The sequence below is a fragment of the Mytilus edulis genome, chromosome 4 (assembly GCF_963676685.1).
Source record: "Mytilus edulis chromosome 4, xbMytEdul2.2, whole genome shotgun sequence".
Lineage (NCBI taxonomy): Eukaryota > Metazoa > Mollusca > Bivalvia > Mytilida > Mytilidae > Mytilus > Mytilus edulis.
In genome coordinates this window covers 77159288-77173660 of record NC_092347.1, presented here as the reverse complement: position 1 = coordinate 77173660, position 14373 = coordinate 77159288, and the positions used below count along the sequence as shown (strand labels likewise).

General features: G+C 33.2%; 1 long non-coding RNA gene across 1 annotated transcript; it reads left to right on the top strand.

Annotated features, from left to right (window-relative positions):
• The first annotated feature begins 4806 nt into the window (after positions 1-4806).
• LOC139520574 (uncharacterized) lies at positions 4807-14158 on the top strand. Its single transcript, XR_011663922.1, has 4 exons — positions 4807-4881; positions 6076-6135; positions 6696-6755; positions 14045-14158. It is a non-coding gene; the product is annotated as an uncharacterized lncRNA (long non-coding RNA).
• The last annotated feature ends 215 nt before the right edge of the window (positions 14159-14373 follow it).

Sequence of the window (14373 nt, the reverse complement as noted above, 5' to 3'; positions counted from 1 at the left end):
CAAGTTAAACACTGGCTGCTTAAATAAAACGAATCATTATTTCACTACATTACTTCCTGCAAACTCTAAAAAATCGTATTTTCGATTTTTTTGTATATATCTATGAATTAGCTAGTGCCCCTTTTAAGAATTTTAGTATATATATTTGTAATGGTAATTTAAAAATTATTAGTTAAGAAATTCATTCACAACGTGTGATAGAAAAGAAAAAGACAGCCTATTCTTTCAAGATTAATGAATGAAAGTCAATTTATCACAATAAGAGTTAGTCCCGGTACCATTCAAGTTGATATCGTGTACGATCAACTCCCCCACTAAGAATGATACACATCTCCTTTGCATGGATGCTATCGATGTTTAAATGGTGTTGCATTGAATTGCTCGCCATTCATGTTTCTCGGAAATGACCATGGGTCTGAGGCGGATTTTTTTTATAGCTCGTTCTTATGTTGTATTGTTACACCACTGTCCCAGGTTAGGAGAGAATCTGAATGCCGCAAAAATGTTAAAACCGCCACATTCTGTATTTTCCTGCCTGCCATGAGTCTGTAGTTTAATGGATGTCGTTTTTTGATGTGTTGCATATTTGTTTTTCTTTCATTTTTTGTACATCAATAGGACCGTTAGTTTTCTCGTTTAAAATGTTCTACACTTGTCATGCCGGGTCTTTTTATAGCTGACCATGTCATATGTGCTTTGCTCATTGTCGAAGGCCGTACAGTGAACTTTAGTTGTTGTCATTGGTCTCTTGTGGAGAGTTGTCTCATTGGCAATCATGCAATAACCCAACCAAGAGCAGACAGCAGCCGAAGGCCACCAAGAGGTCTGCGAGGCATCGAGAAACTTGCTCAATCTGGCTCCTAAATAAAAATGTAGTTCAGTGATAAGGGACGTCATACTCAACTCCGAAATATATACAAGTAGCTAAAATTAAAAATCATATGGACCGTTTCAATTTACCGTATGAAATGAATATTTTGTATTTTGAAAAATTCATCCGAACTATGCGTTTTTTAACAGTATATTTTAAAAGGGGTTAGAATGACTTTGTTTGGTGGATGTCGTATAATTTACCATACCATCTGTTGATTAATTTTTACTACATTACATGTAATGGTATTGAATTTCTAAAATGGTTTCAGAATAGAAAGAGAATAAGCCCAGAATCTGATGCAAAATTTTGGTGCGAGAATAACCTCGACAAAGATGCATGCTACAAGAAGCATATATCCAATTATAAAGGTAAATAGTAAATTAATGTTAAGAGTAAAACATAAGGGGATGCATGTCAATATTGACTGACTTTTATTAGACGATAGAGCTCAGTTTTACCAACACAAAATCTGTTAGATTCTGTTGTCCTGTAGAGATGATTTAACAGCCAGAAAAGCATGATCGGTTCTAAGATACGTGGCTAAGCACGAAGAGTGCTAAACGCAATTATTTTAAAGTAGCCAGTTGACACAACCACTATATTACGGAATAAAGTCTACGAATGCCATACATTTAACAACTATTATCAGGTAGATCTGAACTGGCCTAGAAAACTAATCCTTTTATCAAGCCTATGGGAATGTCAGAAATGGAAGAAGAAAAAGGTTTACATGTTTGCAGACTGCTATACAGACAGTTGTTTAAAAGTGTGATGTAGCTATTTTGTTTTAGCTATATTATTGATGAATAATTATGTTACTTTGAATTTTAGATGTCGCCGAAAATAAATTTCGAAAACAAAGAACAAATAAAAAAAAAATAGTTTCAAATATGTCATCATCATATAAGACACAGTACTTTTAACCCGCAAACACTATTTCATTAATTCACAGAAGTAAATTGACAAGAAAATTCCAAGACTCCAAGTCTTCGCGATAAACTTTAAAATCAACAGGCCAGACGTTCTATTTTACAAACATATATTGGTCTGCTTTGGTAATTTTTACATCCTGAAAACAATTTGACAATCCTGGACTATGTGGCCTGTGCTTTAGGGTGAACAATGGAATCCAATATTTCAAAAAACAAACATGCCAAAATTACGACACAGAAAACGAAAGATCGGATAACACATTTAACCATAAAAAAAAAGATCGAGTAAAATCCTTTGATCTCAAAGTGTATCTTTCTTCACCAATAGCGCTTATAGGAGACTCAGGCATTGTGTGGAAAAAATTGTCAAATTGTATGATTGAGGTTGTGTTTATTGTACATCATGATTGTAGTGCTCTATTTCGTAGTATTTGTACATTACACATTACCAACACAGCAAACATAATGTTGAATATGTTATTTTTCAATAATAGGTTTTGGAGTTTTTTCATCGAGAAGTATAAAAAAAAGGCGAGTTTTTGCTCGAGTACGTCGGAGAAAGAATAGAACCGAAGGCCGCAGCTGAAAAGGAGAAACAGTATAAAAAGAGCCAAAGAAATGAAAACCCAAGATGCTACATGTATTATTTCAAGTTTAATGGCAACACCAAGTGGTAAATATTGCTAAAGCTGACAATAATATGTAAAAGATAAAAAAAAAACCAACAAACGTTTCAGCATTTTAAGTTAATAAGGGACCATCGTTCTGTTGAAAGACTTAATTTAGGATATTTGTTTTCTTGCTATTATTTTTAAAAGTTAAAAGTTGGGTATGTGATAACGAACAATTATTCAGCATCTTTTCCACAGAAACGAACAGCTATATGTCACCGTACGGTCTTGCACAATCAGCAAAACCCATTACGCATTTTTCGCTATAAAAGGCTCCGAAATCACAAAAACTTGCGTGAGTCAAGCCTCTAGCAAATAGTCATGTTTACAGTTAGCAAGCAACACACACCAAACCAATAACATAAAATGCACTACAAACGTAACTATTTTAATGATAATAAATCGTTGTGTTTAATGATATCTTAATAGACTGTTTGATCCTCGCCAGTGATTTTCCTAATATTCAACAATATAAAAAACGACTATATATGTATTGGAGAATTGGTCAGAAGTAGTGGATTCGTAAACGATAATCAACGAGCGACTTTAATCGCGAGTTGAATATCGTTTTCGAATCCACTACTTCTTATCAATTCTCTAATTTAACCCATTAAAACGACTATCTGTTTCATGATCTTACATTGAATCAACGAAATGTCATGAAAATTATTTTGTATTTTGTCTTTTTTATTCTCTAATATCTGGAAATGGTTAGATCCACACGCTTCACATTTATATCTAACTTAATATAAGTTTAATTTAACTTAAATCGGTTGTTATCTACCCTTATTAATTCTAGATTGTATACTTGTAAATAATTATTTCATTCAATGTTTAATAATTACATATTTTTGATATTGATTATGTTTTAGTTTTCATAATTTATTCAAAAAGACATATAATTATTATACGGATATTTGTATAATCTTGTTTGGAAAGTTAAAATAAAATAGTTACCAACTATGAAAACCTTGAATGTTTACATATAAAGTATTTAGCAACCAACTGAGCATGTCAATAGTGTTAAAACAGTTCATTTCTTTTGTTTTAGATATTAATGATAAAATAATTTTTGTTTTGTTTTAGATAGATCGGATATACAACCTATATTCAAACGGACTAAGCTTACATATAAATGCCACATTAAAACCAACTCACAAGATTCTAGTTGATGACAAATTGAAAACTCTGATTCGTCTTAATTGAACAATAATTAGGTCTTTCCACCTTTCCGTGGAAAGACCTATTGGAGGGTTGTCACTGACTCAGACGTACTTATGAATATAATTATTTTCTGTGACTGTATCTTACATTAATTTGTAGGATCCTTTACTATAGATAATTTAGCTGATCTGTAAACAATAACATCTTCATGCCTTATATATCATGTACTGTAGTACGCCGCTAGATTAAAACTGACGTGGAAAGGTAACACATGCCCACCGAAAGCTCTTTTATTTGAGAGCCCAGGTGGTCGTGTGGTCTAGCGGGACGGCTGCAGTGCAGGCGATTTGGTGTCACGATATCACAGTAGCATGGGTTCGAATCCCGGCGAGGGAAGAACCAAAAATTTGCGAAAGCAAATTTACAGATCTAACATTGTTGGGTTGATGTTTAGACGAGTTATATATATATATATATATACAACTCGTCTAAACATATATATACAACTCGTCTAAACATATATATATAACTCGTCTAAACATCAACCCAACAATGTTAGATCTGTAAATTTGCTTTCGCAAATTTTTGGTTCTTCCCTCGCCGGGATTCGAACCCATGCTACTGTGATATCGTGACACCAAATCGCCTGCAGTGCAGCCGTCCCGCTAGACCACACGGCCACTGTGACTGTATCTTACATTAATTTGTAGGATCCTTTACTATAGATAATTTAGCTGATCTGTAAACAATAATATCTTCATGTACTGTACGCCGGTAGATTAAAACTGACGTGGAAAGGTAACACATGCCAACCGGAAGCTCTTTTAATGAGAGCCCAACAATGTTAGATCTGTAAATTTGCTTTCGCAAATTTTTGGTTGTCACGATATCACAGTAGCACGGGTTCGAATCCCGGCGAGGGAAGAACCAAAAATTTGCGAAAGCAAATTTACAAATCTAACATTGTTGGGTTGATATATAAATATATACATATATATGTCTCTAATTTAGGTATAATCTTATAATTATGTACTTGTAATGTCATGAAAGCTCTTTACAGAGCCCTTTAATTGGAAATAAAATATTCTTATTTATATTACATTCTGTTCTATTCTTTTTCTTATTTTTATTCTTATCTTATTCTATTCTTTTCACAATTTATTTTAGCATAACTTGATACCATGCAGTGTAAAGCTTGAAGACCTGACTTTTTGCGGTTTGATGAAAGACAAAACTAAAGGTATCTTTGTTTAAGAATACAAATATCAATGAAGCTTTCTAAATTGAAATTGTTGTTAAAGAAATAATTGAACGTTAAAATATTCTGATTTTTTCTCGCAAATTTTTCTACTTTGACAAGTTTATAATTGTTCAATTTAATGTTGTCATCATGATTTATCTTTGGTTAATAAAAAAACATAGTTGTGTTGATTTACTGCAGTACAGAATTATCTGAAATGTTGAGAACATTTATATGGCCTCATAAATAAGCGAAATAGCAAAAATATAGAAGACGACCACTATGGAAAATTCAAAATCGGAAGTCCTTCGACAAAATTGAAAACAAAATGCTCAAAACACATCTAACATATGAAACTACTTTCATACTACTGACTTAATAAAGGCAAATTCAACGTATTTCAAACTCAATAGTAACGTATTCCTAAAGTGTATTTTAACTCAAATTTAAATTATGGTACCGTTAATAAGAAAACAGTTGACCATTACAATGTCTGTTCACAGCAAGTTATGTGTTTGTCAAGATAAATTACAGTTATTAAGCATAAAACATTACTCAAGCTTTATCATTATTTGCTATTATAATCTTGAAAACCGTAGATATGACACGGAAAGGCTTTTCTCAGTTATATAGTAAAGCCTCAAGTAAACCAAACTGGTGTCCTCCCACAGTATGGTATGTGTTTATTATAGATAAATTTTATAAACACACAGTTATACGTACCGTTTAACAGCAAGATAAATTAATTAAAACATTACGATCGACTAAAAAAAAAACAAGAGCGACTAATTGCAGTTATTTATATGCCATCTACAGATCTCCGGTAAACTCAAAGGTATATAATGTTTTAATCCTATAAAAAATTCCTCTCGATAGGGTTTCAGAAGACTTTCTCAGTTATACAGTAAAGTCTCAAGTAAACCAAATTAGTAATATGTTTTGCAACATTGATGAGAAATAAAGGAAACCTACTCATGTTTCTGGTATTGTTATTTCCGTCGACCTAAATATTAAATAATAAACCATTAAGTCTTTATTTCAACATTGCATACTGACTATGCGGTATGCTCAATGTTGAAGGCCGTACGGTGACCTATAGTTGTTATTGTTTGTGTAATTTTGGTATTTTGTTGATAGTTGTCTCATTGGCAATCATACCATATCTCCTTTTTTATATACTATTTTATAATTAAGGCACACCTGGAACTGTAGCTGAAGTAAACATAAAACAAATTGATGTCCTCACACAGCATGGTATGTGTTTAATATAGATAACGAATATTAATTAAAAACATGCATAAATGAGCTTTCTTGGCAAATTCTTAATATTAGATAACACTTAGTATATACCATTTTCGCATGATATTTGAGATCTGAACCTTCCCCTAAGACATGTAGCCACTTAACAATCACACAGTAATACGTACCGTTTATCTATTTAAGTGTAGGATGTGTTAACAGTTTAAAAAAGCAATAAGACAAATTAATTAAAACATAAAATCGACATAAAAAATCAGCGACTACTTGTAGGTGTTAACATTCCATCAACAGATCTCTGGGAAACCCAAAGGTATAAAATGTTTTAATCCTATAGAAAACGATACAAAATTCCTCTCGATAGGGTTTCAGAAGACTTTTCTCAGTTATACAGTAAAGCCTCAAGTAGACCAAATTGGAAATATGTTTTGCAACATTAATGAGAAATAAAGAAAAAACTACTCATATTTAAGGTACAACTTTTTACGTCGACCTAAATATTAAATAATAAACCGTTAAGTCTTTGTTTCAACAATGCATACTATTATATAATTTAGACACACCTGGTGCTGTAGATGTAGTTCACCAAAAACAAAATGATGTCCTCCAACAGCATGGTATGTGTTTATTATAGATAAACTATATAAATTAAAAACATTTGTATATGAGCTTTCTTGGCAAATTCTTAATATTAGATATAACTTAGTATATACCACTTCCACTTGATTTTTCAGATCTTAACCTTCCCTTAAGACATGAAGCCAATTAACAAACGGACAGTTATACGTACTATATTTCTAGTATTTAAGTGTAGGCTGCGTTCACAGTTGAAAAATAAGCAAGATAAATTAATTAAAACATTTCTATCGACATGAAAAAACACGAGCGACTTATTGCAGTTATTTACATGCCATCTTCAGACCTCTGGTAAACTCAAAGGAATTTATACAATCATACTTTTCTAGTATCAGTGACTTGAAAAACGACTAACCAAAGACAAATTACGACAACCCAAATGTTAAATCTATATGACTGTATATAAGCACACATGTTCTCTAAATGACAATCAGTAAAAGCTATTGTCTATAGTTATTCCGATCCCTTCTTAACCTCGCATTATATCTAAAGACGACAAAACAACAAACATCATAATATAGCATAGTGGTATATATATTTATTATCTAGACTAATAAAAACAAGCTATACTACTTCCATTATATAATTGCTAAAACTACATGACAACATGTAAAAAATGTAACAATATAATCAATAAATGTATCTATGTTTTGGCTTTCTCGGGGGCTACTCACTTTATAAAAAATCTACTTAATCTAAACAATAATTTGAAACATTATTCTAAAAATAAACTATTAACTATAGGATGCGGTGGATACCTGCAACATTGTTTCGGCTGCGGTGGATACCAGCAGCGGGTTTTTCGGCTGCGGTGGATACCAGCAGCGGGGTTTCGGCTGCGGTGGATACCAGCAGCGGGGTATCGGCTGCGGTGGATACCAGCAGCACGATATGCAAAATAATCCCATGCTTACTTATACAATAATAATTGGAACTGATAATTAAGAATATATACTATACTGATGTATAATTGACTTGGGGGTAAAAAATAATTTCCCCGAAATTAACATGGCCAATAGTAAGTAGCCCCAATATATAATACATATATATGTGAATACACTTTTAAAGAGGTAAAGGTGAGGGCGGGTGGGAAACAAAATTAAAATATGCTACGATGAACTGGCAGCTTAAAACGAGCTTATTAATACTTTACTTATATCTCCTATCTGATTGGCTAACCAATCTTCTAAAATTATCTCAGTTCTCTCAGTAATTTCTAAAAATATCTCGGTTCTCTCATTAATTTCTAAAAATATCTCTCTCTGGTTTCTCAATTTGTATTCTATTAATATCCCACCTGACATAGGCAGGAATTATTTATCGTATAAACTACAATTTAAATCTTTAAATTACCATTTATACAATCATACTTTTCTAGTATCAGTGACTTGAAAAACGACTAACCAAAGACAAATTACGACAACCCAAATGTTAAATCTATATGACTGTATATAAGCACACATGTTCTCTAAATGACAATCAGTAAAAGCTATTGTCTATAGTTATTCCGATCCCTTCTTAACCTCGCATTATATCTAAAGACGACAAAACAACAAACATCATAATATAGCATAGTGGTATATATATTTATTATCTAGACTAATAAAAACAAGCTATACTACTTCCATTATATAATTGCTAAAACTACATGACAACATGTAAAAAATGTAACAATATAATCAATAAATGTATCTATGTTTTGGCTTTCTCGGGGGCTACTCACTTTATAAAAAATCTACTTAATCTAAACAATAATTTGAAACATTATTCTAAAAATAAACTATTAACTATAGGATGCGGTGGATACCTGCAACATTGTTTCGGCTGCGGTGGATACCAGCAGCGGGTTTTTCGGCTGCGGTGGATACCAGCAGCGGGGTTTCGGCTGCGGTGGATACCAGCAGCGGGGTATCGGCTGCGGTGGATACCAGCAGCACGATATGCAAAATAATCCCATGCTTACTTATACAATAATAATTGGAACTGATAATTAAGAATATATACTATACTGATGTATAATTGACTTGGGGGTAAAAAATAATTTCCCCGAAATTAACATGGCCAAATTAAGCGAATTTAATACCATTAAATGAGTGAAAGCCCCCAAGATAGATACATCATTTATTGCGATTTAATATTATTTTTTTTTTATTTTTTTTATTTAGTTATGTAATCTAACCTAAATTTATTAAAATATGGAATTAAAATGGTCTCCATGTTTTTGGTTTTTTTGGGTTTTTTTTTTTTTACCACTCAAATGTCACATAATGTTACAAAAAACAAAAACAAAAATTACATGTGTGTAAAACTACAAAAAAAGAAACAATAATAATCTCTCTGAAGCTTTAAACTACAACAAATGAACTAGTTATGAAAACACATATCTTGCTGAGCTCTTTTCAATACTTTGGCATCAGTTCGTATGTATCGTATGTAACAGTCTGATGACCACCTGCCTAATGTTTGAATTATATGATCCTCGACACCACATGCTGCTGCGGATGTAGCTGCTCCTATACGAAAGGAGTGACCACAAAACTTAACAGTATTATAGCCAAGTATGTCTAATAGTTGTCTCAATGAAGAAATAAATGTTTCCCTGCTTAACGGCGATGATTGAAATTCATCCTCGACAAAAAGTGGAGATTTTGGTAAAGCGCCATTGTTATATCTTATAGACAGATACTTATTCATTGTATCCACTGGTTTAAATGTGTCATTTTCATAAATAGTAATATTCACGCCTTGACGAAAGGGATCACGCTTAGATGATCGCAGGCGAAAAATGAAAAACTGTTTCGTCGGATCCACAGTGATATCTTGCAAAAGTACTGTACATGAATTATCATTATAAGACCGACAGGTAAATTCTCCACACCTAAGAAAACCGAAAAATGCCATTTTAAAAGCACACTGAAACATGAGGTCTAGCACTGGTGAAAATATTCCTTTCGGTAATAAAGCACAAAGCTTATTCAAAATTGATGATGTAATTGGCAATCTTTCTTGAACAACATTGTTCTGAGATTTTTTAATACCCCGAAGAATAACTGGTAATCTGATAGCATTCGCCATAGGATCATATCCTAAAAATCTTATATAATAATGACGTACTCCGGCAAGATAGAGTTTAATAGTCTGGTGTTTCAGATTAAGTGCTTTTTGACAATAAGTTACGAAATAGACTAGAAGATCTTCTTTTACATAAGGAAGATTAACTTCGGAGCACGGTTGACCATTTATGACCAGGAAAGTTCTGAAACATTTAAAAGCGGATTTATATGTCAATCTAGTGCTTTCGCTCAAAGACGCATCCCATAATTCGTCTATCTTTAAATTCAAACCATCATCAGCTCTGAGGGATGCAGACAAGGAGTTGGTATCGCGTTTGCATGTGGTGCCAAGGCTCTGAACTTCATCATCTGGTAACGAGAAAGAGAATCAGCTATACAGTTTTTTATACCAGGAATGTGTTTGGCATGCACTACAAAATTATTAATTGCTGAATGATAAGTGAGCTTTCTCATTAACTTCATCAAGCTTTGAATCTTAGATCTACCCTTTTTAATAATATCAACAGTGGCTAAATTGTCACAATTGAATAATATACGTTTCCTTTTCCATCTATCTCCCCACAGTACGCATGCCATTACAATGGGATACAATTCAAAAAACGCCATAGATGTTTGCTCACAAGACAATAGTTCATAAGGAAAGTCACCTTGAAACCATTCATTTTGATAAAAACCTCCAAACGAGGAAGGTGTAGCATCAGTAAACAAGTGAATGTCCGCAGCATTCGTTATATTATCATTTAAAAAGAAGGAAACACCATTCCAATCTTTTAAAAATTTTGACCACATAACAAGATCAGGTTTACAACTTTTTAAGTGCACATGGTGATGCAACTTTTTAACAGTAGTAGACAGTTTAATTAAGTGTGAAACAAATGATCTACCTGGCACTATAACTCTGCACGCAAAATTTAAATGCCCTAGTAAACTTAATAACTCTCTTTTAGTGCACGAATTGCGCTTACTGAAATATTCTATAATTTCTTGAATTCGTAAAACCTTTTCTAAAGGGAGATAAGCCTCCATATTAATAGTATCTAAAAATATCCCTAAATATTCTAACTTATGACATGGTCCTTCAGTTTTCTTAAATGAAAGTGGCACACCTAATGACTTAAAAATATCTAAAAAAGTATTCATAGTTTGTTGAGCATTGTCTTGTTCTGGTACAATAACTAGAAAATCATCTAACAAGTGTAAAATGTGCTCTATATTGTAATTGTTCTGAGCAATCCAACAAATTGCTTGTGAAAGAGTGTCAAAGATTTTTGGGCTAGACCTGCACCCAAACACCAATTTATTAAAAAAGTAATATCTGTCATCCCATTTGATTCCATGAAACGGCCATAACATTGGCGACAGGGGCATAACCTTGAAGGCGTCGGCTATATCGGTTTTTAAAAGCCAAGATTTAAAACCTAGGCTTTTGATAGTTCTGATAGCATCATCAATTGAAACATATTGCAAAGAAAATTCATCTTTATCGATAAGTTCGTTTAAACTAGGATTTTTTGGATCCTCATGAGGCGCTGACAAGTCTACGATCAAACGCTTCTTTTTATTGTATTTACCTTCTGCCACACCGATAGGGTTAATGCGGTAATGTGTAAATGGAATGAAATCAAATGGTCCTTCTAAATAGCCCTTTTCTACCTCCGTTTCTATTAATTTTAAAACGTGTGTTGGTTGAGATAACGCTGATCTTAAGTTTTTGCACTCAATAGACTTAGATGGTAATGTTGTAATACCTGTGGAAAAACCTTGACTTAACCCAGAAACTAGGTAATTCTTAAATTCCTTATTTGGATGATTTTCTAATTCATGAACTAAATTACTAATCACAATGGGTGTTGATACTCCTAAACTTAGGGAAACTTGATCGTTTACATTCTTCTCTGCATATTGGACCCGATTTTGTTGGGTCCTAGTGCCTCGTTTTTTGAACTCGTACAGACTGTTTTAGGGTGCTCTCCATTACAACTTAGACAAATATGTAAATTTCTACAATGAGGTCTAAAACAACCTGTTTTCCCGTTGAAATTATTACAGATTTCCTTTCCTCCATGGTAAGAACGCTCCCTGCCGTGTATGTCTTGATCTGACCTGTATGACCCTGTCGTATTCCTGTTGCTATTGTTTGACTGATTACAATAACTACTTGAGTGAAAAGTGCTACCGCAAATGCTACATGTGTTAGGTTTAATGTTCGCAAAAATATTGCAAAATAAAGTGTTATTTCTTATAGACCAGTCAACAGGAATATTGTTATGTCTTAAATGAGCTGCCGCATCAGCAGAAAACCGTTTATGGTACTCGTAAAATCCCTTACCCGGATACCTGGTGGCCATATCAACCAAATCACGTTCATAAAGATCCAGCTCGCTCCTACGATGAGGAAATGTTGTACACATAATGTTCTTATAAATACCAAAAGCCTGAATAAATTCGCCCAGAGACAATGATCTTGAACTCCTAGGGTCAGATTTATTGTTTTTGTCTTCACTCAAGCTTAACTCGTGTGTTCCTGAACCAGAATAGTATGGAATCAGTAAAGATGTTAGATTAATGTCCATACCTGATATAATATTCTTTCGTAACTGGGGTGAAATTGTTTCCACAAACGGTAGAGTTTCTGCAGAATAGCCGTGTGCTGTTCTCACCATGTTGCCTGAATTTCCCATATTTAAAAGCTGTTCCTCGCTTCCTGCGGCTGCGTTCGGTGCAGTTCGTGTATTTTGTAATGCATTGTATGCGGACTGTAAATTGAAATTTGACCAAGATTGACCTGAATTTGTAGAAGTATGATTGATGATATTGGATGCACTATCCACCGGAGCGGAGACATTTGCATTTGGTGTTTCTGCGATTCTACTAATACTGGTAGTTTCATTTCTGGCTTGAAGTAATAAATTAACTTTTCCTGTTAAGCCGGAAACATTCTGTTGTAGGGATTGTACAGTCGATGATAATTTTGATACAATTCCAATCAAAACACGATTGTCGTTACTGGGCGTGTTTTCATTATTGTTAGTGTTTGGTGCATCCTGGGATCGCGGATCCCCATCTACACGTGCGTTTTGTTGTGGCAATGCATGATGGTATACCGCACTACCATTTAAGGGTTCCTCACCACGTGTGTGACTGTCTTCGCCTCGTGCTTCCTCTCCACGTGCGTTTGTTGTGTTTGATGTGATACTATCGGAATTTTCGTATCGTTTCAAAATTCGTACCAATGTCAAACGTTTTGCATTTATAGGAAAAGCGATATTCTTTCTTTCTAACTCTGCTTTTAGTCTAGCAATTGTCCAATTTTCAAGTAATGTAGGATTATAGACTGCGTTATTGTTTTTCTTTTTCCTAATCGGACCCATTGCGTCCGTGCATGTGTATATATAAATGTAATGTCAAATGCAATATAGGTGAATAAATAAATAAACAGACCTCAGATCTATGAATAATAAAACTCCAAAACAAATATAAAATTGAGCATATATCGTATGAATGAAGACTTCTCGCCGTACAAACACGTGGATTGTTCAAAGTTTATTCCATGCTCCTTTTCCTGATATATTTTATCACACGGGATAACTTATTTGAGTTCATATAAAGTCTGAATAATCCAACACTTAAAGTTTATGCACAGCAGTTTAAATACTGAAACAACTATTTTGTAATAATAACTTTTTGTAAAAACAAAATTAAAATATGCTACGATGAACTGGCAGCTTAAAACGAGCTTATTAATACTTTACTTATATCTCCTATCTGATTGGCTAACCAATCTTCTAAAATTATCTCAGTTCTCTCAGTAATTTCTAAAAATATCTCGGTTCTCTCATTAATTTCTAAAAATATCTCTCTCTGGTTTCTCAATTTGTATTCTATTAATATCCCACCTGACATAGGCAGGAATTATTTATCGTATAAACTACAATTTAAATCTTTAAATTACCATATAATGTTTTAATCCTATAGAAAATCATACAAAATTCCTCTCGATATGGTTTCAGAAGGCTTTTATCAGTTTACATAGTAAAGCCTAAAGTAAACGATGTTGGAAATATGTTTTGCAACATTAATGAGAAATAAAGGAAAACTACTTTATGTTTAAGGTACAGCTATTTCCGTCGACTTAAATATATAATTATTAACCGTTAAGTCTTTGTTTCAACAATGCTTACTATTATATAATTTAGACACACCTGGTTCTGTAGATGTAGTTCACCAAAAACAAAATGATGTCCTCCAACAGCATGGTATGTGTTTATTATAGATAAACTATATAAATTAAAAAAAAACCATTTGTATATGAGCTTTCTTGGCAAATTCTTAATATTAGATATAACTTAGTATATACCACTTCCACCTGATTTTTCAGATCTTAACCTTCCCTTAAGACATGTAGCCAATTAACAAACGGACAGTGCAGTGCTTATTTATGGCATCTGCAACTCCGCACTACCCATTCTATCTTATACAACAGACTTTCTTTTTTTTTTTACATCTAAACTGTTTGTGCACTATC